This window comes from Anabrus simplex, chromosome 1, assembly GCF_040414725.1.
Source record: "Anabrus simplex isolate iqAnaSimp1 chromosome 1, ASM4041472v1, whole genome shotgun sequence".
Classification (NCBI taxonomy): domain Eukaryota; kingdom Metazoa; phylum Arthropoda; class Insecta; order Orthoptera; family Tettigoniidae; genus Anabrus; species Anabrus simplex.
In genome coordinates, this window is record NC_090265.1 from 1,726,927,206 (window position 1) to 1,726,954,753 (window position 27,548).

A 27,548-nucleotide genomic window follows, 5' to 3' on the forward strand; every position below is an offset into this window, starting at 1 on the left:
TTTATCTGACCCTGTAATAATTAAGAGGGGAATTCTTCTAGGCAGTATTATTGGACTTTTATGTTTTCTTATACATATAAATGATTTGAGTAAAGGAGTGGAACCAGACGTAAGGCATTTAGCGGATGATGTTATTCTGTATAGAGTAATAAATTAGAAGATTGTGAGCAACTGCAAAATGACCTTGATAATGTTGTGAGATGGACAGTAGGCAATGGTATGATGATAAACGGGGTTAAAAGTCAGGTTGTGAATTTCACAAATAGGAAAAGTCCTCTGAGTTCTAATTACTGCATTGATGGGGTGAAAATACCTTTTGGGGATCATTGTAAGTATCTGGGTGTTAATATAAGGAAAGATCTTTATTGGGGTAATCACATAAATGGGATTGTAAATAAAGGATACAGCTCTCTGCACATGGTTATGAGGGTGTTTAGGGGTTGTAACAAGGATGTAAAGGAGAGGGCTTATAAGTCTCTGGTAAGACCCCAAGACCCCAAGTATGGTTCCAGTGTATGGGACCTTCACCGGGATTACTCGATTCAGGAACTGGAAAACATCCAAAGAAAAGCAGCTAGATTTTTCTGGGTGATTTCCATCAAAAGAGTAGCGTTATAAAAATGTTGCAAAGTTTGGGCTAGGAAGAACTGGGAGAAAGGTGATGAGCTGCTCGACTGAGTGGTGTCTTTGAAAGTAGGAAAGATCACAATATGAAGATAAAGTTGGAATTCAAGAGGACAAATTGGGGCAAATATTCATTTATAGGAAGGGGAGTTAGGGATTGGAATAACTTACCAAGGGAGATGTTCCATAAATGTCCAATGTCATTGAAATAATTTAAGAAAAGTCTAGGAAAAGAACAGATAGGGAATCTGCCACCTGGGCGACTGCCCTAAATGCAGATCAGTATTGATTGGGTTTAAAACGATGCCGAGCGAAGACAAACTGCTTGTGTGATAACAAAATTATGGCCAGTTTCCTGTCCGCTGGGTGCATTAGCCTTCCTACTGTATGTTTGGAGACTTTTCATCACTCCATGCCCCAGCAAATTGAGACAGAATAGAGGTAAATGCAAAGGTATAAAATCTTACTTTTACAGAACATGAAGGAAGGATCGCAGAATGGCTATATAAATTATTATTGAAACACAATAAAAAGGTTATACTGCATTGGAACCAGCCAATGGTAAGACATGATCAAACATTTCCAAGTTGGAAACAGGAGCATCCATCATTAGCCTCATTGTGGTCAGATGAGAACTGTAAGAACAGGGTATGAAGTGGTGATTGGTCCTCATGGATATGGAAATAGGAACCATGAGGGTGAATGTCTCCTTGACTTCTGCATATAAAAACCTAATAATCAAGAACACCTGCTTCAAAGTCTGACTCATTGGCTGAATGGTCAGAGGGTCCCGGGTTTGATTCCCGGCCAGGTCGGGGATTTTAACCTTAATTGGTTAATTCCAATGGCCCGGGAGCTGGGTGTGTGTGTTGTCTTCATCATCATTTCATCCTCATCACGATGTGCAGGTCGCCTACAGGCGTCAAATAGAAAGACCTGCACCTGGCGAACCTAACTCGTCCTGCGATATTCCGGCACTGAAAGCCATACAACATTTCATTTACCTGCTTCGAAAAGCAACTGAGCCATAATATCACAAGGTACAGCAGGAATAGAGAGCAGAAATCTCTTATTGTATGTCACTGCAGACAAAGAGGCTGGAACATTTATTACAGATGTGAAAGTAATGTGGTAGTGACCACAGGTTGCTAGAGACCCCCTTAAGAAACATTGTGATAAGAAAAGATAAATACCAGGCATAAACCCAAGTTTGTGAATTTGTAAAACCAGATCAGGGGTCTGAACACCAGATGAGAATTAGAGATACTGTAAATTGCCCAAATGAGAAGTGGAAACAGCTGAAGAAGGATGGCTTGGATTTAAGAAAACCCTGGTGGACACTGCAGTCAATATTGTAGGCAAAACAGGTAGCAGAGTAAGAGAAAAAGAAACACCATGGTGCAATGAAACTCTCCAAACAGTAATAAAGGAGAGAAAAGAAATGTGGAAACTAAGACAGAATGCTAGATTGAAGAGAAATTAGAACAACTTGGTCAGATGTAATGTATATAAGAAAATATTTATTATTTTACCACCTCTTCAATACAATGCAGAATGTTGACATGAGTTTTATGATACTTTCAATACAGACCAAAAATTATTTTCATTACTGTACTTGTAATTGGTCAGATGTACCGAGACCTGAAGCTTAAAGTGAAAAGAATCATTTCTAATGAGAAAGAGAAAGAAATGGACTGAATTCACACAGAAACCAGAAAAGGACAGCAAGAATGACTAGAAACTATTTATCAAGTGGTGAGAAGCAAGAAAAGCAACTATGAAGGAATAAAGCCCTGGAGAAAGATGGAAACATCTCTTGGCATAACATAGAGATAAGCAACGAGATGAGACAGTATTTTTAAAAATTATGTAATGGTGAAAATGTAAATATCAAGCAACAGGAAACCATGGTAAAAGATAATATTCAAAATATGAGCTTTCTATAACATGGATGTAAGTGGAAAATACCCTAAAGAACATGAGTAAAGCAAAGGCAACAGACATCGATGAGGTAAGCGCTGACATGACCAAGGCTGCTGGAGTGCAGTGATTGCAGTGGTTGTTTAAGAATCCTAAATACCATTTGGAAAGAAGAAAACCCACCCAAAGAATGGACTAAGGAGTGATAATTTCTCTATATAACAAAGGAGATAGATGAAAACCAAGCAACTACAGGGTCTCATTCTTCTATCTCATGGACTCAAAATAATGGAATGAATTATAGAATAGAGATTAAGAACCACTGCTGAAGTACAGCTTGAAGAGGAGCAGTATGGATTTAAAGGGAATAAATAGGGCAACACCAGATCTGGGAAAAAGGAAAAAATGCCATCTTTATTATCCTAGATATTGAGACAGCTTATGACAATGTACAGAGACAAAAAATCTGGGGATCCCTCGAGAATAGATCTACACCATGTGCTTTAACCCGCCGTTGATTGCAGGGTGAGCACCGCACTCACCTTTGTTTTCAAATATCTTTGGAATCGGCAGTTATTGGGCTAGAAACCTGAACCCCCACCTACCTTCCCTTTACAGTGTTACAAAGCAATAAACACACATTGTTAGGGACCAAGTGAGAAACAATAACGGTACCTGCAGACAGGCACATTCAGTGTTGTGTCTCTCAAGTGAGCGCAGCGCTCACTCACGACCAACTGCGTTACATTAGCAAGCTCTGCTCTTGGTTAGAATTGATCAATTAGTTGGTTTATTGGTCAGTATTATGAATATTCAAGAAAGTGATATACGCAGGTGGCTTCAGGATTCATCAGATGATGATGTCACTATGCTAGATACTGATGATAATAATTTTTCTCATGTAAATATGAGTCAAGAGATGGATTAATTGGATAATAAAGCTCCGCAAGAAAGCAACCACGATAGTGTGAGTGAAGTCTCGGCAGATGAAGACGTCTTTGATTTTAATTTAAATCCTGGGCCACAATATATAGGACGTAACAACAAGACTACTTGGAAAATTCATGCTCCCCCAAGAAACAGGCGGCAGAAAAAATGGAATATTGTCCTCCATCCACCAGGGGTTAAAAATGCAGCGAAGGGTGCAAATACCATTATGAACTTGTGGAAGTTGTTATTCCCTGAAGTTGGAACAAGTACATCAGTCTGTCATCTAGGCAGTGTTTTAACAACAGATATCTGACCATCTGCAGAAATCACTAATGGAGTACAGAATGGAGCACAGTTTTATCATTTTGTGAGGAAACTTCTTTCAGTGAAGCAAGTTCCATTAAGATCAAAATTAATACTCTACAGGAACTTCTTTGTACCAGTTACCACATACAGTCTAGAAACCTGCATCCAAACCAACAGAAATATCAGCAAACTACAAGCAGTGGAAATGAAGTTCTTAAGAACTATGGTTCAGAAAACAAGGAGGGACAAAGTAAGAAACAACAAGATAGCCTACACCATCTTGTCCAAGTGGAAGAAAAGAAAATCCTTAGCAAGATCTTTGTTAAAGCCAGGCTGAAATGGTTGGGTCACCACAAAAGAATGGTCCCATAAAGAACAGCTAGAGTGTGGTTTGAGAAGGAACTCGAAGGCAAAAGATCAAGAGGTTGGCCAAGTAAGAGACGGATCTATTCTCCGGACCACCTTTTGAGCAGACTAAAGCGGAAGTGAGTGTATGAACCAGGGGATGGCGCGGGTGACATGGTAGGCGAGGGGGGCAAGGGGGCGCGCTACTCAGCGCGCGAGTTTTGGCAGTGGTGCCGTCAGTGCGGAGCTGCCATGCTTACTTACTCAGTGAATGTCTTGAACACGTGCGTGCAGTTCCAATTGTACATCGTAGTCTGTTTAAAACAGCAGCGAGAGAATTTTATCAGTGTGCTTCGCTTTTACGAAAAGAGTGCATGTGCGTACTGTGTGCTAATTCATAATTCTTGTAGTGTAGTGTCTTGTACGTTGTAGGTTTCGTATTATTGTGCAATGGATCTGAACAAAAATTCACCAGACTGTTATCAGTTGAAGAAGAAACGCAAGATTTTTACATCCGGCGAGAGAAACCTGATTCTGTCTGTTTATAAGCATTTCCGAGCGAAAACTACTGATGGCGGAATTACTACTGTTCATGAAGCAGCGAGACAGACAGCAGAGGCTGTGGGAGCTTCATATACAACCGTGCTCAAGGTGAAAGCAGATTATAAAACCGGAAAAGGGTTGAAGACACCTCGGAAACATAGAGGGACAGAAAGGAAAGTAACTCGTCTTCAGAAGTATGATTCCTTTACTCGAGCGGCAATAAGGAGAAAAATCCACGTCTTGTACAGGGAGAACGACATACCGACATTAAATAAAGTGGTATCAATCGTTAATGAGGACAAGGAACTTCCAAAGTTCTCTAAAACAACCATGTGGAGGCTACTTTTAGATATGGGGTTTAAGTATATAAAGCGAAGGAGAGAATCATTGTTAATTGACAGGGAAGACATTGTTGCTTGGCGTCACAGGTATTTACGAAGTATTCGCGAAGTAAGGGCCAAGGGAAAAGCCGTAGTGTACACAGATGAGACATGGGCAAACGCCGGCCACACTAAGTCCAGGGTTTGGGTTGATACATCTATTAAGACAGCTACACAGGCATGGAGAGAGGGCCTCACCACAGGTAGCAAGGCACCCTCGGGCAAAGGGGGGCATGTACTGCTGATTCATGCAGGGACTGAATGTGGGTTCGTTGAGGGAGCAGAACTTATATTCATGGGCAAGAAGACAGGCGACTATCATGGGGAAATGGACGGTGAGCGATACGAGGAATATTTCACGAAGCGACTATTACCGAATATACCACCTAATTCAGTTATTGTCCTAGATAATGCTTCACATCACTCAGTGAAAATTGAGCGTGTGCCCACAGGCTTGGTTGACAGAGAAAAATATTACTTGGGAACCCTCTATGAATAAACTTGAACTTGTGGAAATACTCAATAAAATTCGTGCAAATTATGATGCCAACTATCGCATTGACAATCTGGCAGCAGCTGCAGGTCACGAGGTGTTACATCTCCCTCCGTATCACTGCGAGCTAAATCCCATAGAACTTGTGTGGAGCCAAGTGAAGGGATATATTGCGGCTAGCAACAAACGTTACAAGCTCCCAGAAGTGGAACAATTAATGCGAGAGGGAATACGTAAAGTGACTTCGGAACAATGGCGAAATCATGTAGAACACGTGAAACAGACGGAGAATCGCATGTGGGAAGCTGATGGCCTCATAGAACTTCTTCACGACAAGATTGTGATCAATCTCAACGATGACAGCTCTAGCTCCGGTGATGATACCTCGTGTGCTGACCCCGACTCCGATTCTGACTTGGGTGTGCAGCCACTCGACAGCAATACAGATTAATTACTGCGGCACAAGGTAAGCTGACGCTCAAACCTCCTGCATGATTATAATAATAATACGTAATAATGTGTTTTATAAAAATATATTTGTAATAATTAATTTATTGAAATTGTGCTGGACAAAGCGGAGGTGGGACAGGTTTTCCTCTGTCAGTTTCAATTCCAGTACGAGTACATAATCATCACTTCTCTCGCTTAGTCATCAATCGCTCGTGAGTAGCGTGTCAGACCTCTCCAGCAGGCTCATTTCAAGTACTTGGAATGGATTCATTCGAAAGGAATCAGGCCATATATTTAGATAATAATAATAATAATAATAATAATAATAATAATAATAATAATAATAATAATAATAATAAATGGTAAATGATACAATAATGTTATATATATTGATAATAATAATAATTTCATGAATTAATTTAATGAATATAATGCTTACTGTGTATGTCAAAAGAATTCGTTTGCAATGCTTTATGCGTGATATTGTAGTTAGTACATTAAAAATGTAAGTCAGTAAATCAATTGTGTGAAGATGTACGCCGTTAAAAGAATGTATGGGATTCTAACATGTATACATTCAAGTATTAGGCCCCTAATTCTTTTAAATGCACTCGACGTACAATCCTTGAGCTGTGCTGTATTATAGTGCTGGAGTACAACTTTGAATCACACGCCGGTTCATTTGGCAACAACGGCGAGTGTGAAGAGGCAATGACGTTATTTCCGCTTTAGTCTGTTCAAAAGGTGGTCCGGAGAATATCAGATTAGAAATTATCTAGTTTGTCGAGGTCTGGATTTGCAGCAGGTTATGGAAGAAGAAATCTACATGGACAGAAGTAAACGGAGAGCGCTCATACACTGCATCTGGGAAACGAGCTGGTTCAAGCTGGTGATGATAATGATGATGGTGGTGGTGGTGGTCCCCCTCCACTGAACGGAACGTGGAAAGAGTTGAGTACATGTCCTTCAGCAGGATACAGTGCAGTGCAAGCTTAGGCTGAAGAGAAGTTCATAACTTCCGGGCTTTCTTTAGACACTGAAATCAAAGTGATGGTGTAACAGATTATGAAAACTGGTTCCTTCATTATGAACCAGGAACAAAATGTGAGATCATCAGAAATTGGTAATTAAAAGGAACTTCTGAAGAAGTTAAGAATGTATTATTGGTGAAGGACTATTGTTGCAAGACTAGTAACAATGAATGTTTGAATATGATCTGTAACAATAAGCTGAATTTATTCAACAAAAGATAATGTATACTTCTTTTTCATGTAATTTACAAATAAAGTAGGTTATGTTAATGCTTTTCTTCCTGCCCTCTAATAAATATAGCCCTAGACCCTACCCAGTAATATGAGAAAATAAAATCATAGATGAAATATAACAAAACAAAAGAAATAAGTAAAAATAACTGCAATAATTCCAATGGTTGAATATCTTGATACTAGGGAAACTATATATCCCTGCTGTTTTGTCCAAACAATTCACTAGCTCCATCAAGTTTTCTTTGTGATATACGGCTATTCTGTACCATTTATTCAATGAATATGATTATGCATTGTGAAAATAACTTTATTTTCTGTACAATATAATATAATTATGCGTGCATTTATAAAAAATACCTGAAAAATTACCTTACATTTTGATTTGTCTCATTTACTCCTTCCATAATGTTTTTGAGGTACCTCACTGTCTGGTTCATTCAGCCATCAATTTATATTCTCTTAGTCATCCATTTTGTACTTATATACCAATAATTAATATAAACTCATAAAATGGAGTAGATATATGCACATGAACTGAGATTAGACACTGTAATAAGAAAACAAACAAAGTCAAAATGTCACGCTAGTGGTCGCACGGATCACAGTTGTGATCCACAAGAATAAATTGTTCTATAACGCAATAACCATCAGTCAAGGTTAGCAGATTACTGCATTATCAGAGAGGGGATGGGGCACGAGGAAGGTACACAGATGCTCAAGGTCAACAATCATACCAAAAAACAGGAGCAAAAAAACTAAACGGCTGGATCACTATTGTGACCACATAGGATCGCTGACTACCTTATGCAGATGTGGGGTCAATACTATGAGGCGGCAGAAAAAAATTCAGTAAGCATTGCATCAGTGTCTGCAAGATCATGGAAAGGAGTTTTACCATGAGGGTATTTTCAAATTTGCAGAACTTTGGGATAAAGTATGGAAAAAAAGGAGATTATGCTGAAAAGCTTCAAAAATTCTATTGGTTAAGAACAAATTATGATTCATAAAAACTTGCTGATCATTAGTAACAGTACAAGTCTGGTATACGGACACCAAAATAAATATGATCATATCCATACAAAAATGTTAAAATGTAAGACTTACCACCTTCTTGGGTGCTTCTTTGGCATGCTGTAACAGTCTTCACAGACGAAACACTGGGGACATTTTACAGCCCGCTGCCATCTCAACAACACTGCTGAAAACCAAAATATTAATTATTAGTTTTCTTCCTTCACAGTGCTCATCACTTCCCCAACAGAGGAGCTGGAGATATATTGTGATATCAGTTTCGATGAATGCAGGCTGTGTGAAAGTTATTGAAAGTCATGAGTTTCATTCATGCTAATAGTACAATAGCCACAGTGTACAATACACAATCAGGTTCTTAAGCCTGTACAAAGTATCACCAGGGATAGAGCAGAGCTAGTCTGAAGAAGAGAAGATGACCCCTCCATGCAGAATGCATACGAAAACTCTCTTTCGCTACCATCATTTTAAAATATTAGTATGCAGAGTTTTGTTTTCAGTATTAACTTTTTTTGTATATATGTTTTCTGCTTTAAGAACAATAGCAAAATATGCAGTTCCCTTTCACACTGGCTACTATTAGTCCAATCATCTTCTATGATGCTGCCTGCACAGAAAGCTTGTTTATCCATTACCATTTCATAGACTCTGTGTAAAGACTTTAACCCGTTGGGTGGGCGATGCAGCAAGATCCACGGCTACAAGTCGCTTGCTCGGTGGGGAACGTGGATATATCCGCCGATTCAAATTATATTTTTTTTCTCAGTTGCCTGCCCGCAGGGGTTTATTTTCTTTTCAGCAGCGTATTCCGGATGAGTCTGCCCTCCGATGTGAATTTTTTCAACTATGTTCTCTGAATACCAATGCGTCATCCATAAGTTGCAACAAAAAGAACGCAACTGACGTCCGAGCAAGAACGACCTAAGGCCTAATAGCTGAAGCTTTACCTCATCGCCTAATTGTCTCTTGGATGTAATAATATTGCTGTAGAAGGGATTTCTAGAGATTATGACACTGAAAAGACCTCTCTGATGACATTTTAGAACTGTGACCTGATTTATTATCCCCTTCCTTCACGACTGGAGTGTGTGTTTATCACAAGTTACACGACATTTTATTATCGTACGCATCCATAATATTTTATGATTTCCGTCCAAACTGCTGAGACCAGTGTTCTATTCGATCCTTTTTCTTAAATTTTTTCCACTAAAATATCTATAACGAATTACCGGCCCCCACTGTTAGAGGAAGATGATTTACGGGTCATGATAAACGAAATGTTGAAATTTAGTGGGGAGAATTGTGATATTAGTAAAGTAAGTTCTGCCGAAGGGGAATTCGTAAGTGACAGGAAATTACCTGGAATAAGTACTGCAGGCTCGAATATACAGGGTTTGGGCATAGCTGATGCAAATGTTCAGCAGTCGCAAAAGAGACAACACATGTTTGATTCCAGTTCAAGTAGCGATCATGACAGTGACAGTTGTGACGATAATACTGATTACAATCCAACCATTGCAAGTTCTTCATCAACTTATACTGAAAATGGACAAAGAAATTCCCGCTTTGATCCAAATTTCCATCGTGATGTAAAAAGAGTGTTTTCAGGGAAAACAAAACTGAGCAAAATATTTTAATTACTTTTTATGATGAGATATGCCAGAACATAGCTGAAAAGACAAAAGATGCCGAACAGGAAATTGCACATAAAACCCAGTTTAGTAAGACAAAAGGAAGGAATCGAGATCAAGACCGTGACCGAACAAATAAGGACGAAATAAATAAATCTTCTTATGGCCATACTGTTGCCGCAGGGGATTGTACAGAAACCTAAATTAGGACACTATTTCTCACAATCGCTTGTTCACTACACCTATTTTCCATGAGCTGATGACACAGAAGAGATTTTTTCTTGCCAGATTGAGTGGCCTGGCCGGCCTCCCGATTCCAACTTGCCAGGTTCGATTCTGGCTCAGACCGTTGGTATTTGAAGGTGCTCCAATACGTCGGCCTCTTGTAAGTAGATTTACTGGCATGCAAAAGAACTCCTGTGGGAATAAATTCCGGCACCTCAGTGTCTCCAAAAACCGTAAAAGTAGAATTCAGAACAACTTACATTTGTCATATTATATTGTATGTCAAGAATGGCCCTAATTGATAACAAATGTAACCTATTTCTTTCTTCAGTCCAGTGAGCATTCATTAGTGAGAACACTCTCTCTACATTAGTATTGTGTGCAGGAAGAGAGAAGTAAAACTGGACTATTTTCAGCAATTCGGAGCATTGCTCTTCTGACATACAGCTTTTAAAGGACAGTACCCACTTCTTGCTAGCTAAGAAACCACTGAATTCTTCATTTGATTTATTTTCTTTCAGAAAAGACTAATTTCATGACCTGATCGAACAAAATGCTCTCATTCAATTTACAGTTACTATGCTCATGTAGCAATTTGAAAGAATATTCTACCTGACCCCATGTAATTGTCATCTGTAGAAGCAACCAATCAAAATGTTGCAATTGTGACAGAGACTCACTCCATTTCAACAGATTTTCAATAGTTGTTTCATAAAATGACATACATTCATCTTGTAACATCTGACATTGTGCTTTTGGTAGGTCAGGTAGAAAATCCTTCACTTTTGAACTAACAAAACCTGCATTCTGTCTTTCTGTTGAAGTGTCAATTACTTCCTGTAGTACCATCCTAACCTCATTTATTGAAATCTCTTTCACTTCAATCCTGGCAACAGATTCATCTGTGCCATGAGAAACCAGAAATGAGCCTCACCAACTTCATTTGAGAAAAAAGACTTCAGGAGAACTGGACATCTGTCTTGTGACATGAAATAAGATTTCAATGACTGAAACATACGTAAAAATCTTTCAATTGCCGGAAAAAAACTTAACCATCTTGTTTTTACATGTCTTTGGAGGTCTTGATATGTAACATTAAGAAATTCACAAAACTCCATGAGTGATGCAACTCTAACAGTATATATAGAAAAGTAATTGTACACTTTCACTATAAAAGCCTGAACATCTACAGAGAGACAGTCAGCATCAACTTGTAGGGCATTATGTAAAATATGGGCTGGACACCCAACCCCTACAATTGGTCTTCAATTTTGTGAAAACATTGTTTTCACCTTTCCTAGCCAGAACCCCAAAATTTGTATTTGTATTATCACCCCCATATGCACTAATTTTCTCACCGATGTTATTGTGTCCTATATCATTATGAATTAATTCAGAAATTGTGTCAGAATTTTCATTGCTACACTCAACAAGATCTAATAGTTTCGACTGGATACCTTCCTCTTTGTCAAATTATTGCACAATTACAGGAAAAATCTTATGATGCTTATGATTGCTAGAATCTGTACCAATGCAAAATGCAGATCAGTATTGATTGATAGATTTTTTTTCTGAATGCTAACAAAATCACACTTGGAAATATTTTCTTTCACTTCCGCTTGTATTAAAGGCGAAATTACATTATTTACTACTGCTTCAGTTTTTGTCTTTGCACTGGAAAATATTTTTGCAATTTTAAAATCGTTGAACATAGGTGGTGGTGGTGGTGGTGGTGGTGGTGGTGGTGGTGGTGATTATTGTTTTAAGAGGAAGTACAACTAGGCAACCATCCTCTATATAACACTAATCAGAGGGGAAAATGGAAGGGATCCTACACTTCGAAAAATGAAGATATCGGCCAAAGGAAGACGAGCACCACGAAGGGCGTGAAAATGAAAGACTCCCTAGCCCTCGCAAACCTAATAGTGTCGGGGTCAGAAAAGAACAAGAGTTGACCAAGAGAGGTCGGATAGGATAGATGAAAGTGAGGAGTCTGGCACAAGTAAGTGGAAGCAATGCCAGCACTCAGCTGAGGGCCCCATGTTCGCCAACCCATGCTCCAAAGTTCAGAGCCCCTAAGGTCCCTTTTAGTCACCTCTTACGACAGGCAGGAGATACCGTGGGTTTTATTCTACCGCCCCCACCCACATAGTTGGGAATAACTTGCTCGTACACGTGGTGGAGTTGTATGATTGATGGTGCCGTACTGAGTGAAAAGGAAACATTGCCTCTGCAGCAGCTACTAGACTTCTGACTTATTGTTACTGAAATAATTCGTCAGTTGCTTGATGGAGGATGCAGAACTTACGGAATTCCTGTGCTTCACTGTACCTACGTGATCTTTGATGTCACTTTCCCCCCCCCCCATGTGCAGTTGAAAAATAGCAACTGTAAAGAAAAATATTATTTTTAAATTACCAAGTCTGACTTCAGGTAAACGGTAAACCGTAAACAAAATTCTTTCATCAATCATTTGTTCTATTTCTTATATAAACATAAAAGAAACTTACTTGCATAGTTTACATTCCGCCTCATATTCACATCTACCTCGTTTTATTGAAGGAAAATCTCTGGCGTATTCATCTTTAAATTTCGTTTTCCATTTCGATGCCATGCTTAAAAATGTTACATATTCACTCAGTCAGAATATCACACTGAATTTAATCGATTCCTACAGATTCCTCTTCTTTGAACATAGAATAGAACAAGATTCTTTCCAGTATTCTAATTGAAAACAATCTGTAACACCGGAAGTACGTAGAAAGAAGCAATAATTTGATAGTTTACTTTGACTACTTCATGGATAAGATCAATAAGGTAAAATTTTAATGATACTTCAATTTACTCGAAGTTTTAAGAGATTGGATGGGCGTTTAAATTGTATTTCCTTTAGGAGTAAAGGGATTACTTTTTTAAAATCCGGGACTTTTAGTCAGCCGGACGGGACATTATTTATACCACTCTAATCGGGGACAATCCTGGTTTTCTGGGACGTATGGCAACCCTACCTTTCATCAACTTTAATAGCCTCTTCTTGTTCCAGAACTAGATCATCTACATCTTTACCTTGATACAACTGTTGGATATGTTCCTGCCATCTTTCTGCTTTGTCTTCTTTCCCTAGAAGTAGTTTTCCATCTGAGCTCTTAATATTCATACACCTAGTTTTCCTTTTTCCAAAGGTTTTCTTGATTGTCCCACATGCAGCATCTATCTTTCCAAGGACCATACAACCTTCAACATCCTTGCACTTCTCTTTCAGCCATTCTTCCTTAGCTGTCTTGCCCTTTCAATCGACTTAATTCTTTAATCGCCTGTATTCATTTCTGCTCTCTTCATTTTTTGCTTTCTTGTACTTCCGTCATTCATCAATGTCTAGTATCTCCTGAGTTATCCATTGATTCTTAGTTGATCTTTCCTTTCTTCCTAACATTTATTCAGCAGCCCTAGGGACCTCCTTGTTCACAACTGTCCATTCTTCCTCTATTGTGTTTCCTTCAGTCTTTTCATTTAGTCCTTGTGTGACATGTTCCTTGAAACAGTCCCTTACACTCTTTTCGTTGAACTTGTCTAGATCCTATCTCCTTGCATTCCTTCCTTTCTTCAATTTCTTCAACTTCAGATGGCATTTCATGACCAACAAGTTGTGGTCAGAGTCTACGTCTGTTCCTGGTAAAGTTTTGCCATCCAACACCTGTTTCTGAATCTCTGCCTAATCACAATGAGGTCTGTTTGACACCTTCCAGTGTCTCCAGGTCTTGTCCACGTATACAGCCATCATTTGTGGTGTTTGAACTAAGTATTAGCAAGGACTAAATTATGATCGATGCAGAATTCAACCAGCCAAATTTGTCTTTCATTCTTTTGTTCTAATCCGAATTCTCCTACTGTATTACCTTCTCTTTATTGGCCTACCACTGCATTCTAATCTATCGTCACAATTAGATTCTCATCACCTTTTACACATTGTATCGAAGAATCTTCATATATTTTTTCAATTTCTTCATCATCTGCTGAAGTAGTATGCATATAGACCTGCACTAATGTGGTGGGCATTGGTTTGGTGTCTATCTTGACAACAATAATCCTTTCACTATGCTGGCTGTAGTAGCTTAACCATTGCCCTATTTTCTTATTCATTATTAACCCTTGTCTAGTCACGCGAAAATTATTACGTTACTAGTTGCACACGGAGGTAACCTCTGGGGTTACAAATGCGCGTCATTTTCGTCCTTTGAGATGTTGTTTTGGCATGTTCATTTGCAGTATTCTTCGGTATAATTAAAAGAAATCCTTGTAAGTACTTGTAGGTTATTTTTACTCAGTTTGTTTGATCTAAAAGCAGAATACTGTAGACCTTAACTATGTCGAATGATCTTATGATTATTAAATTCATGAGACTCGCCATTACCTACGACGATCAATTAAAATGAAATAACATTTTTCTAAAATAAGTTTAGAAGAATCAACCAATCAATCAATACATGGTATCAATCAATCAATACTGATCTGCATTTAGGGCAGTCACCCAGGTGGCAGATTCCCTATCTGTTGCTTTCCTAGCCTTTTCCTAAATGATTTCAAAGAAATTGGAAATTTATTGAACATCTCCCTTGGTAAGTTATTCCAATCCCTAACTCCCCTTCCTATAAATGAATATTTGCCCCAGTTTGTCCTCTTGAATTCCAACTTTATCTTCATATTGTGATCTTTTATAAACGCCATTCAAACTTATTCATCTACTAATGTCATTTCACGCCATCTCTCCACTGACAGCTAGGAACATACCACTTAGTCGAGCAGCTCTTCTTCTTTCTGTCATGTCTTTCCAGCCCAAACTTTGCAACATTTTTGTAACACTACTCTCTTGTCGGAAATCACCCAGAACAAATCGAGCTGCTTTTCTTTGGATTTTTTCCAGTTCTTGAATCAGGTAATCCTGGTAAGGGTCCCATACACTGGAACCATACTCTAGTTGGGGTCTTACCAGAGACTTATATGCACTCTCCTTTACATCCTTACTACAACCCCTAAACACCCTCATAACCATGTGCAGTGATCTGTACCCTTTATTTACAATCCCATTTATGTGATTACCCCAATGAAGATCTTTCCTTATATTAACACCTAGATACTTACAATGATCCCCAAAAGGAAATTTCACCCCATCAACACAGTAATTAAAACTGAGAGGACTTTTCCTATTTATGAAACTCACAACCTGACTTTTAACCCCGTTTATCAACATACCATTGCCTGCTGTCCATCTCACAACATTTTCGAGCTCACGTTGCAGTTGCTCACAATCTTGTAACTTATTTATTACTCTATAGAGAATAACATCATCCGCAAAAAGCCTTACCTCCGATTCCACTCCTTTACCTATATCATTTATATATATAAGAAAACATAAAGGTCCGAAAATATTGCCTTGAGGAATTCCCCTCTTAATTATTACAGCGTCAGATAAAGCTTCACCTACTCTAATTCTCTGAGATCTATTTTCTAGAAATATAGCAGCCCATTCAGTCACTCTTTTGTCTAGTCCAATTGCACTCTTTTTTGCCAGTAGTCTCCCATGATCCACCCTATCAAATGCTTTAGACAGGTCAATCGCGATACAGTCCATTTGACCTCCAAAATCCAAGATATCTGCTATATCTTGCTGGAATCCTACAAGTTGAGCTTCAGTGGAATAACCTTTCCTAAAACCGAATTGCCTTCTATCGAACCAGTTATTAATTTCAATTAATTAAAACAACAAGTTTATCGACCTCCAAAATAAAAAATTATGCACTAAAATGTAAGGTAATTTACTTAGTCGTACATGGAGGAAACGTCCAGGCGATGTCATTCGTCACAACAATGATCCCGCACTCGCACACCGGATGCACGATCGCGCCGAAATGCTGACAGGAAGAGTCCAATGAACAAGGAGAAAGGTATAGGGATGGGGTGACCCACAGTTCAAATAGGAAGTTCAGTACCGTGCAAAATGTAATCGGCCCGGAGGAAATCTCCATGAGCGACTAATTAAAGGTTAAACAAACTGCTGCATTTCCCTTGTTTGTTTTTATATTGATAATTCTGCAGTCACCTGACCAAAAATCCTGCTCTTCCTGCCAACGTACTTCACTTATACCAACTACATCTAACATTTTTCTATCCATCTCTCTTTTCAGATTCTCTAACCTACCACAACAATTCAAACTTCTAACATGCCATGCTTTGGCTTACAGAATGTCAGTATCCATCATCCTGATGATTGCCCTCTCTCATATAGTCCCCACCCAGAGATCCAAATGGGGGACAATTTTACCTCCGGAATATTTTACCTGGAAGGAAGCCATCATCAGTACTTCATTCATTCAGAGAGAGCACTGCATGTCATTGGGAAGGTTAGTTACGGCTTTAGTTTCCTGTTGCTTTCAGCCGTGTAGCAGTATCAACACAGCTAAGCCTTGTTGAGTATTATTACAAGGCCATATCAGTCAATCATCTAGTCTGCCGTCCTTGCAACTTCTGAAAGTCTGCTACACGTCTTTTGATGAGCCATTTGTTAATCTGGTCTCTTAACAGATACCCATTTCACGTTGTTGCACCTTCGGCTCGGCTATCTGCTTCAATTGGATGCTCAAGGCTCCCCACCATAGCAAGGTCGCATGATTTGCAGTGGAGGGGAGCTGAGTCTAATATGCTTAATTGCATCAGGTTTCCTTCTGTGGCTGAGGGTGGTAGAATACAACTACAACATATCCTGTTGGTCGTAAAAAGTGACTAAATTTGTTTGCTCATTAAACTCTTTAGGGAGCAGCAGCATTTTTAGACCTAGGCAGACTAGGCATATTTGAAGGGGCGGTATAAGCCTACTATTAATCTATATATATAAAATAACTTGTCCTGACTGACTGACTGACTGACTGACTGACTGATTCATCATCGCCGAGCCAAAACTACTGGACATAAAGAAATTAAATTTTGGGGATATATTCATATTAAGATGTAGGTGCTCGCTAAGAGAGGATTTTTGGATATTCTGTCGCTAAAGGGGTGAAATTTTAAAATGGGTGTATCTATATCTCAAAACTTTTAAAGTTTACAGATGTAAAAATGGGTATTTAGTATCTTCATTAAAAATAAAGAAACACATATTTTTTGTTTTTGGAAAATCCCAATAGGAAGGGTGGAAAAGGGTGAAAATGGGTTGAATGCCTTTAATGAGGCTACTTATATTTCAGAACCTGAAGATATTACAGACCTGAAAATTGGTATATGGAATCTCCTTTAAAAATAAAGAAACATGAATTGTTTTGGTTTTTGGAAAATCCAATTAATAGGGAGGGGGGTGAAAAGGTGAATTTTATAAATGAGTGTATCTATATCTCAAAACTTTTAAAGTTTATAGAGGTAAAAATTGGTATTTAGAATCTCCTTTAAAAATAAAGAAACATGTATTTTTTGTTTTTCGAAAATCCCAATAGGGAAGAGTGGAAAAGGGTGAAAAAGGTGTTGAATGCCTTTAATGAGGCTACTTATATTTCAGAACCTGATGATATTACAGAACTGAAAATTTGTATATGGGATCTCCTTTGAAAATAAAGAAACACATAGTTTTTTGTTTTTGGAAAATCCAATTAATGGCAGTTAAATAGGAGTTACAAATTGGGGTGAACTTTTTGAAAGAGTATATCTAGAGCATATTTGAGAAACGTAAAATGTTACAGACGTAAAAAGTGGGTATTTGGAATTGCCTGTAAATGTAAGATTTGTTTGTTTTTGGAAACTCCACTTAAGAGGAACTAAAAAGGGGTGAAATTTTAAAATGAGAATTTATACAGTATATCTCAAAAAACTTCACATGTTACAGAAGTGGAAAATGGTATTTTTTAAATCTCAGTTAAAAATCAAGAAACATGTACTTTTAGTTTTCGGAAATACCACTTGGGTGGAGGGGGGTGTGTAAAAGTGACTGAAAATGGTGTTGAATTATTTTAATTAGGCTACTGATATCTCAAAAATGAAGATGTTACAGACGTGAAATTCGATATTTGGAATCTGCTTTAAAAGTAATATGCCTTTGCTGGCAGGACCTAGTGTTTACAGTGCACTATGTCTTCTGGTGTAGGCTAAAGCAATTTTGTTACTTTCATAGATCTGTCTCTGTCTTATCCTTGGCTTTGACAATATGAAAGTGACTGAGGTATGAGCGATGCTAGTAAAAATGCCAATCCTTATGCAGTCAGTCCCTGCTATGAATGGTGTGAAAAAGTTGCTCATAGGGTCGGTTGGTGTATGCATTTCAGTGGGCTTGGCAGATTGATATGTAATAGCAACTCTGGCTCGGTGAGGAAAGCAACGGGAAACTACCTCACTCCTCATTTCCCTAGTACGCCTCTTCAGTGATGCCTAGGCCATCTATGACAGCTGATGGCAGAGCTGTTGTGGATCCCACCAGCGGAATCACTGACGGACTGAACATACAAACATTTAAAAGTAATGAAACACATATTCTTGGAAAATCCAATGAAGTGGGGGGGGGGGGGAGGTGAAAGAATTGAAAAATTAATTGACTTAATTGTATGAGAATACATACATTTAATAAAAACTAAAGTTGTTACAGACGTGAAAATTGGTATTTGAATCTCCTTCAAAAACAAAGAAAAACGCGTTTTGGGGGGAAACCATCTTGGGGGGCGGGAGTGAAAGGGAGTTGGATTCCTTTCATGAGGACACATAAATCAAAAACTGAAGAAGTTAGAGTCGTGATAATTGGTATTTAGGAGATCCTTTACTATTAAAGAAACAAGTAATTTTTGCTGGAAAATTAACTTGGGGGGGGGGGGGAGGGGGGTGAGGAGTGTGAAAGGAAGTGAAAAAAGTGAATTATTTTTATGGGGATACTTATATCTCAAAACTGAAGGTAATAGACGTGAACATTGGTGTTTGGAATCTCCTTTAAACATAAAGAAACATTCCTTCTTTTAATTTTTTGGGGGGTAGGGGGTAAATAAACTTAACGGTGGTGGGGTGTAAAAGGAGGTGAGACCAATTGATTTTACTGTTCATAATGTACTTATAAGGAGCCTCCATTGCTTAGGCGGCAGCACCGGCCTCTCATAGCTGGGTTTCATGTTTCAAATCCCGAACACACCATGTGGCATTTGTGCTGGACAAAACGGAGGCGGGATTGGTTTTTCTCCGGATACTCTGGTTTTCCCTGTCATCATTCATTCCAGCAACACTGTCCAATATTTCATTTTATTTCTCATTCATCGATCATTGCCCCAGAGGAGTGCTTTGGCAGCCGGCACAATTCCTAATGTCGCCGCTAGATGGGGCTTTATTCATTCCATTCCTGATCCTGTCGAATGACTGGAAACAGGCTGTAGATTTTTGATGTACTTATTCTGATCATAAACCAATCATTTTTAATCTTTCCTGGGTTCGTTTTCAACAGCCCTCTTTTCCTTCGGAGAACGTTCTTAGATTACAGTAGATTCTCCTGGCATATAAATAAAAATTTAAACACATTTGAAATAAACGATAGGAATGAGATTGACCATCAAATTGTTCACCTCTATAATAAGGTCAATAATGCATGGAAGTATGTCATTCGTATCGCCAGAAATCCCGCACTCTTGCCTACGCGCGACAATGGTGCTGGTCACATTGTCAACAATGACAATGGCAGCAGATGTAAGTTACCGCCAAGTAGTGGTCTTGCAGGGGTCCAGAACATCTAATAATATTAATAATAATAATAATAATAATAATAATAATAATAATAATAATAATAATAATAATAATAATAATAATAATGTTCTGGACTGTCATCAAATGTGCGGACCATGCTGGAAATGGGTCCTGGACGGTAATGACTAAGAATGCAGTCCGGCCGCGTGTTCAGTATCGCCAAGGCACCCAAGACGACACCACGCCGAATCTCCTGAAGGATTTGATCCATATTAAAAATGCTTATAGGGAAAGATGGCAAAGATTTAGGAATCCAACTGACCGGGTGGAATACCTGGTCCTAGCCCGGGAAGTATGAAATCGTTTGCTGGAAAGAAAGATTGAAAAAATGGGAGGAAACTTACCGTAATCTATTAGAAAACGAGTCAGATCACAAATTTTGGCGGATTCTCGCAGAAAACGAGTCAGATCGCGAATTTTGTCGGATTATATATCTAAAATAATAAGCATTCAATTATAAATTTCAGTATAATACCGTAGCGAAGCACGGGTATCTTGCTAGTTATATTAATAAAAACCACCTTTCCAATACATATCAATCCTTTATATTTAGGATAAAACCATTAAGAGATATTATAACTAGAATATGTTTTGCTATGCTTAGTGAGCATCATCAGCTAGAAATAACTTAATATAAAGGATTGTCATGTATTGGAAAGGTGGTTTTTATTAATATAATAACTTCGTATTCAGAGCCTCTGTGGCTCATTTGGCAGTGCACCGGCCTCTCACCGCTGGGTTCCATGGTTCAAATCCCAGTCACTCCATGTGAGATTTGTGCTGGACAAAGCCGATGTGGGACAGGTTTTCCTCCGGGTACTCCAGTTTTCCCTGTCATCTTTCATTCCAGCAACACTCTCCACTATCATTTCATTCCATCTGTCATTCATTAATCATTGCCCCAGAGGAGTGCGACTGGCTTCAGCAGCTGGCACAATTCCCGTCTCGCCGCTAGATGGGGCTTCATTCATTCCATTCCTGATCCGGTCGCATGACTGGAAACAGGCTGTGGATTTTCATTTTTCAATAACTTCTTATTCTGAAATCCAAAACGGTTTTATAATGAGATTCATAACTTGTAAGGCTATTTGCTTTTAAATTTATAGCAAAACGTTTATCAATACTTTACTGGCACTTGAAATGTTTTCATGACACCTAGGTTAGGTAATGCTGTTTGAATAAGAAAACTGGAACGTTTGCCACAGAAGTCTCTGTAGGTGTCTTTTGTCTTTTATGAAAAATCGGACATAACAAATATCTGCTATAGCGAGTAAATTTTTTGCTCTTATGAACTCTTACTGTAACCAACTTCCACTGTATTTTGCTTTGTAGTATGGATTTGTGGATTCGTAGGTGTTGCATTTGTCTGTATGAACATCTGGTAGTTGAGATTCAGAAGCCTCGGTTCTGACCGTTGGGTCAGTGATAAAACCATGGGTCAAGTCGGCTGGAATGGTTATCATATCTAAACTAGAATTTGAACTCTATTGTATTTTGACTGTTAGAACAGTCCTAAAACATTGTATGTGAAGTAGAACTAAGAAGTTTTAAAAGACATCATTCTCGCTCTACTTACATATGGAGTAAAATCAATGGCTGTGAGCAAAGATGTAAAGGTTGTGTCAGCACTGAAGTCTGGTCAGATAAAGAGGAGAGATGATGATGAATGTTGAATTTTCATAACTGTATTGTAATCTAAATTAACTTTCAACCTACTAGGTCGTGTACCGTACATGTAGTACGTGCTGAAGAGATGTTAAGTACAGAACAAAAATGGCCAACTGGACACCATGGGATCCGAACCCACAACATAGGAAAGAAACATGATGCCAGCAGGAAAGGGCAGACCAACAACAAGATGGAGAGATGTTGTCACAGATAGACAGACAGACAGACCTGAGGAGGGTGAAGCAGAGGAGATGAATCTCCATAAAAAACCTGCAACATAATAGGAAGTGCAACAAGTGTTGGTTACCCAGTTCTACTTACTACCACCTTCTCTCTCCTCCATCTCTTTTACCTTGTTCAACTATAGTTTATTTATAGGTTTGTAATGTCCAAATTCCTTAGGCGGCATACTATCTCTTTGACGTATTCTCCTCATCAGAGTAAATTTAAAAGGCCTCATTGCTTCTGTGTATGAGATAATCATGCCACTATCAGTTAACTTTTCTGTTATTCACATGTCATTTGTTAGTTACACCGGTAGCACTCAGGAGCTACCTCATCTGGTACCTCTAGCTCCGTTGGTCGAGCCTAAGGAAGAGAAGAAATCAACATTTTATCTGCTGTTTGTGGTACATTAGTGACTGAAAATAAATTATAGTTCTGAACAACAATGATTTGGCTATAGCACTAGAGTATTCAAAAAACTAGATCCAATATTTCTCTTTTAACATCTTTTGAATAGTTCTTGACCAGGACTAGTTGTACATCCAGAATATCTACATACAGTAAAGCTGAAGTAATTGACTTGAGGAGTGACAGAGACCTACGCATCCTGCAGGCAATGCACAACAAATTTACACTCAAAAATAAGATGAAGAACAGATCACCAAGGACATACGCAAGGAAATCTGAGGGACTAATTAAAAAAAAACTTCTTTTGCTGCAGATGACTCTTTAGAAAAGTTATAAGGGAATATGAGGTTGAAGTAAAGTACATCAATGACATTTCTGATGATGAGAAATCAGGGCAATCATTTCAAATACAGTATATGTCTGAATGACTGGAAATAAGTAGAAGAAGAAGGTGTAGCAAAAGGTATACAAAATCATGAATAATGATAATGACACTGAAAATTATTGGTACCTTATAGTAAGAATGAAGGAGATTTTCTTATAAACAACATCAGTTGTTTATAGAACTCACAAGCTTCAGAAGGAATAACAGACAATAATGATTGCCAGATATCGATAGTGAAATGGGTGAATCATTTTTATTTAAGACATTAAAACTGCCCACCTGGTGGCCATGATTGTTAAGGCATGAAATCTAGATGGTCTGACATGGTGGTTAGCCGGTTTGAGTCCCATTGGTCGAAAAATTTTCTCCATTATAATGTGGGCTGGCATGGTACGAGAGGTGCTGGTACACAATGTCTAATCACTTGAGTGCGTGCCAAAAGCCTGGGTTCAGTTCTAAACCTCTCCGCAATGTTCATATGGAGTGAGAGCTTATGATGCGCCTGATGGTGATTTGTCCACCAGATGAGGAGTTTAAGCATTGGTCCTAAACACCAGGAGTAGATTATGTGCCAGCACTGGGTTTTAATGTTATTTCCTCTACGTCCCACTAACTACTTTTATGGTTTTCGGAGGCGCCAAGGTGCTGGAATTTAGTCCCGCAGAAGTTCTGTTACGTGCCAGTAAATCTAGCAACATGAGGCTGACGTATGTGAGAACCTTCAAATACCACCGGACTGAGCCATGATCGAACCTGCCAAGTTGGGGTCAGAAGGCCAGCGCCTCAACTGTCAGCCTGGCGCACTGGGTTTTACCCTTTCCCTTTCTGCTATCATATCATCATCCAGCTCCATGGCTAAATAATTAGTATGCTGGTCTTTGGTCACAGGGGTACCGGGTTCGATTCCTGGCAGGGTCGGGAATTTTAACCATAATTCGTTAATTTTGCTGGCACGGGGGCTGGGTGTATGTGTTGTCTTTGCCATCATTTCATCCTCATCACAGGTTTTCTACGGGATTCAAATCAAAAGACCTGCATTTGACGAGCCGAACTTGTCGTCGGACACTTCCAGCACTAAAAGCCATTCGCCATTTCCATTTTTATCTTATCATCCCTAGAAAGCGACATTTTTATCAAAATAGAGTTTACAATGTTTATACCTCAATCGGACTCTACTGCACGTTGGCAAAGTATCGTAAGCGTAAAATGAATCTATGGGGGTAAAAGCAACGTTAAAGAAGATATTATCATTACCACCACCAGTAATGTACAGAACACCAGGTAATCGTAAGCACCAGTCAAAACATCTTAAGTGCCTAAGTTAGAATCTTCCAATTTTCGTACAGATTATCATAAGTTACAAGTTTTAATTCTGGAGGGAACGTGAGACGAGTCAGTTTCATTGTTCGTGACTGTTGTCGGTCATGGTTGTAGCACATGTTTTATCAAGGAACACGTTGGGTCGTTTGTGCATTGCAGTTATGACGGATAAGCATTCTAGAGCCTACAAATCACTAAAACTTTGTACTGATCAAACAGATAGTGAAGAGGACATCTGATTGATTGTTAATGAAACCAGTAATGACGATAATACAGGTCATAATAAAGTAATATTTTTTGACTTTTACGTTAAGGAAATGTGCGAAATGGAGTCTCAGGATAGTGCATTTTCACTAAGTGATGTGTTATTGAGTGAGGATTTGACAGATAATGTAATCAGCGGTCTGATTACTCTAGAATCTGCAAACAGAGAGGATACCGTGCAGCTTCAGTTCAAAGAGGAGTTCCAAAATGTGGGCAATGGGAATGAAATAAGTTATCAGGTTAATACCAGTTCTGTGACAAGTAGGATAATGACCTGCCTTTGAATAATGGACCAGTGGCAGTTAGGACAAATTCTGTTGAATTGTTGTAACAAAGATAATGTCAAGTGAACTTAACTACTGAAGATACGCAAAGTAATGAATTAAATAAATTAAATAAATAACCCTAACAAAAGAAACAAATTTCAGGGCATTGAAAATCAATTAAAATTAATCCATGTCTTGGAAAGAAATGCCAGAACCAGTGCCACACAATTGGTGAGGAAGACAGAAAAACAATTTTTGACAATTACTATTCTATGCAGAGTACACAGAGGCAGAGGGACTGGCTGTTATCTTATATCCAACAGATACCAGTGAAAAGGAAGAGAACCAAAGAAGATACAATCATTAATACATTCTTGAAGAAAAATTTTGTATGGGCACCCTCTCAGTGGGCAATAGTGGTTTTCTTGGCAAGAAGACTGCATACTCTACAATACAGTACAGCATTATTAATAGTGGTTAAGTGTACCAGCAGTTTCTCTTAAAGACCTCGGACATTTCTCAGAAGAGCATCTGGTACACACTGATAAATTGCTCATCCACTGGTATCAGTGAGGATGCAACAAACCTGCTAATAAGACTCTAGACGAACAAGAAAGAAAAGTCAAAATCCCTGTTGTTCCTTAACATTACTGCCATTGAGAGATGAGCGAAGTTACATCTTCCAGCTGAAGTAAGGAACATCACCAACTTTTATAGGACTTACAAAAGCAACTGCAAGTCAGAAAAAAAGACGCTAGTGTCATTCAAAGTTTTCCATGCATTTTTAAACAATTTAATCTGGGATTCAATGTCCGCAAGAAAGACAAATGTGACAGATGTGAAAACATCAAACATACTGGAGAGGAAAGATGTACCCTTGATGAAAAATTGGGAGTACCAAGACCACCAGCAACAAAAAGAAAAATGCAAACCTAGTTTCTTGAAAGCCCAAAAAATCACAGAAGACAATTTTTCTATGTGTTTAATTTGATTTGCAAAAAGTTCTGAACACACCATGTGGTAATAGTATGCTATTATACTACAGTCACAAAATTGTTGTGTCCAACAAGAGGGATTGCTATATCTGGAATGAAACTGAAGAGAGTAAAAAAAGGTGCTAATGTAATATACAATGCGCTTTTTAAGTATCTGAAAACAGTTGACGATTGCTCCAAGAGACAAACAATCTCCCTACTGTTACAGTTGTCCAGGTCAGAACCCTAACACACAGATGTTGGCTATGATCTACTGTACCCTGTCTTTCAAGAGTCTCAGAATGAAACCTGTGAAACTGAGATATTTATTACGAGGCCATACCTGTATGCCTGTAAACTCCATACACTCAACCATTAATACACTCAAACTATTAATACATTCTTGAAGAAAACATTTGTATGGGCACCCTCTCAATGGGCATGGTAGTTTCCTTAGCAAGGAGTAATCCTCGTCCTTATATCGTTCATGAACTGCAGCAACTAGATTTCGAGGATTGGATGAATGTGTCGTCAGTGATTCCTGATGTAACAGAAAACAACAAGGATCTAAGGATCTCAGATGTAGTATCATGGTTTTTTTTTTACCTAGAGTCCTCACAGCATGTCTGTACAATACGACTACAAGGGAGAATACAACATGTCATCAGTCAGCCTTATTGCAGCAAGCTGCCAAAGCAAACAAAATGCCACATGAACAACACAATCAAATCAAGTGAGAGAGAAGATTTATGATTCCAGTGTCAGAAAAGAAGTATTAAGATCTGGCTAGACTTTGCACTAAAAAAATTATACCTACAATGTTCCAAAATGAGAACCTAAACCTAGACTCCAAACACAGTGATCTGTTACCACAAGCAGTTGAGGAGGACTGATAAACATATTCCTTTATTAATATTGTACTGTTATGAGAGTCATTTCCAGTGTAGTAAGTTAAGTTTCCTATTGTTTCTATCTATATTTCATATACAATCATTTAAGAAAATCTCTTACTATTCTCATGCCTTACATTCCCTCAAATCAATCCCTCCAAAATATTGTAAGTGCTACAAATGCTACATCGTTAAACATTGCACTCGGCAATGACCAGCAAACAACCATAAGCGACATTCCTAACATCAAAATAAGTTCCTTTTTGCCATGCTTGAATAAATACATAACATAAATTGACAATAATGTGAAAAATTCAATTCTGGAGAGGAATAAAAACCAAAACTGCCTAAACTGTAAGTATTCAACTCAATAATAATTTTTATCATCTCTTTTAAAATTTATATTTTCTCGCTAGGTACTTTTGTTTTACTAGAAATGATATATCATGTCATTCATTTCATTATTAACTCCCCTGATGAGGATCACATCAGGAAGGACAACTGGTTGTAAAATCTTGCTACAAAGAATCATCTCACTTCACACCCGATATTGTAGAGAAATGGGACAAGGGTTGGACCACATTTAAGACATCGAAACATTGATTAGATTCCATATTTATATTTAAGACATCAAAACCTAAATTATTATTATCATCATATTTATGTTTAACACCAAATAACTGTAAACTATGATATCTAGTGTTGCAAAAAATCATACTTACAGATACGGAGAAAGATGGCATTCTCCTCACCCTGAAACAGGAATTACAACACTGAATTATCTATGGTGATTTAGTACAGCTGTTCTTGAATTAGAGGGAGGGATGAATGAAAAATAATAGCAAATGGATGAATGCAACTGCTGTGAGTCTAATGATGTGAGGTACGCTGCTCTGAATGAAACTGTATTTTAATGAATTTATCATTTTATTGTTAGTCTATGGCTTAGCTCTGTTGATACTGCTACACGGCTGAAAGCAGTGGGTAACTACAGCCTTAACTAACTCCCAAGGGCATGCAGCTCTCACTGTATGAATGATGTACAGATGATGGCTTCCTCTCAGGCGGATATCCAGGTGGTAACTACACTAGAGGGGGCAATCATCAGGAAGATGGATACTGACACTGACATTCTGCGATTCAGAGTGTGGATTGTTAGAACATTGTGGTAGGGTACAGAATCCAAAAAGAGAGATGGATAGACTAAACTTAGATGTAGTTGGTATAAGAACATTGGCAGGAAGAGCAGGATTT